This window comes from Oryx dammah, unplaced genomic scaffold, assembly GCF_014754425.2.
Source record: "Oryx dammah isolate SB20612 unplaced genomic scaffold, SCBI_Odam_1.1 HiC_scaffold_14, whole genome shotgun sequence".
NCBI lineage: Eukaryota > Metazoa > Chordata > Mammalia > Artiodactyla > Bovidae > Oryx > Oryx dammah.
This window is the reverse complement of record NW_024070198.1, coordinates 29,276,451-29,278,473: the sequence shown is the minus strand read 5'-3', so window position 1 is coordinate 29,278,473 and position 2,023 is coordinate 29,276,451. Positions and strand designations below refer to the sequence as shown.

The window sequence follows — 2,023 nt, the reverse complement described above, 5'->3', positions numbered from 1 at the left end:
TCTCTCTTGTTTTTCAGTTTAGTAGTTCACAAATAGCGAGCTGAGTCAGGGACAGAGAGCAGGAATAATCTTTCTTTGAAGAGCCCAGTGGCCTATCTGTCTGTCTATTTATCTATATTGCATGTTTTCTTTCATTCAGTTTGACAGTGTTGAACTTTACCTGAGCCCTGGGCTCCTGGAAACAGTGACAGTTAAGAAGTTCCCCCCACCTTTGCATCCCTATAGACAGTTTGCCACAAAGAATTAGCCTTCCCCACGTGGCTTAGATGAAGCTGACAGTGCACACTTTCCCAGGACACTCACCAGACTTGTGGGTGGCTGCCTTATTTACCTGTGACAAGGCCAAGCACAGACCTTGCCCCCTTTGTCTGAGCCTGCTGACAAGGCTGGGCCCAGCCCCTCCAACTTCCTGGTCTTTGACTCATGATTGATCAGCTGAGGTTAGAACCGTTTGTCCCCCGAAACTAGCTAACCACAGAGAAAAATATTTCCTGGTCTGACAACTGATTGAAACTTGCCATGCTTGCAAAACAGCCTGACTGTAAATCGTCTTATCTGTAACTTATTTGTTCTCCTTTGCTTCCCATTAAAGGGCAAAACAACACCCCCCCCCCACTCTACCCCCCGTGGAGACATTCTGATCGTGGGATCTTTTTATTGCAATAGCCTGAATACAATCAGTCTTCATATTCATTTGTTTTCCTCTCCCCAGCTTTACTGAGATATGATTGAGTGTTTCTTGCCTTTGACAAGCTGCCCAGGCTTTATTGAACCTCTAATATACTTGCGGGGATAGGGGCAGCAGAGATAACTATGACTCTCTTCTCTCAGAGCTCACTATGGAATTGAGAAAAGATCCATGGATCAAAGGAATCCTTGTACCTGGCAGACTGTAAAAAGTGCTCAGCTAGGTGAAGAGTGCCCAGGTAACTGTACAGATGGAAAGAGGACTTTACCTGGGGAATATGAATTTTAAAATGAGTGTGGAAGAGCAATGGGGCCTCCTGCTAGCCATACTGAGGCCTGAACTGGGAGAGTTCTCTTTTATTATTACTAATAAAACAGTTTTTTTGGCCACACCATGCAGCATGTGGAATCTTAGTTCCCTGGCCAGGGATTGAACTCATGTCCTCTGCATTGGAAGTGCAGAGTCTTAACCACTGGACCACCAGGGAAGTCCCTGAGCTGTGTGTGTGTGTGCTAAGTCACTTCAGGTGGGTCCAACTCTTTGTGATCCAATGGACTGTAGCCTGCCAGGCTCCTCTGTCCATGGGATTCTCCAGACAAGAATACTGGAGTGGGTTGCCATGTCCTCGTACCCTGAGCTGGGAGAGTTCTAATTCCACCTTACATCAGCTTTTCTCAGGTCATCCCAAGTAAACACATGATTGGAGTAAACCTAGTGTCCTTGACACACAAATATAGCTTCAGAAAAAGTCTTCTGCCCCCCCACCCCGCTGCTTCTTTCCATAGAGCAGATTAGTGGCAGATGCTGTCTGCTTTCAAGAGTCTGAAAGCTACCAGAGCAGGCAGCATGAAACCAGCTGACATGGGGAACATAGTGTCCACCCAGCCTCAGAGAAGTGATAAAGGGACTGAGGGAAGGTAATTTACACAGACCCAGTCTGGTCCTGCTGGTGGAAAGTGGATTGAATGGAATTATCAATTAGTGGTTCATCATGGCTTCAGCCTGGGTTTCCCAGGCGGTGTTAGTGGTAAAGAACCCGCCCACCAATGTAGGAGGCATAAGACGCAGTTTCAGTTCCTGGGTCAGGAAGATCTCCTGCAGGAGGGCATGGCAGCCCACTCCAGTATTCTTGCCTGGAGAATCCCATGGACAGAGGAGCCTGGTAGGCTACAGTCCATAGGGTCACAGAGCATCAGACACGACAGAAGCAGCTTGGCACGCATGCACGCACATGGCTTCAGCTTCGCCTTAGTACGCCTGGGCTCAGGTAGCAGCAGGTGGTTGGTTTCCCTCTCTTTCAAGCTTGAGGATTGGGGGAAGGGGAGATAAATGGCC

General features: G+C 48.1%; 1 non-coding gene across 1 annotated transcript; it reads right to left on the bottom strand.

The window, feature by feature from the left end:
• Positions 1 to 1,102: 1,102 nt before the first annotated feature.
• Positions 1,103 to 1,175, bottom strand: TRNAG-UCC. The gene has a single exon. It is a non-coding gene; the product is annotated as a tRNA-Gly (tRNA).
• Between the last annotated feature and the right edge of the window lie 848 nt (positions 1,176 to 2,023).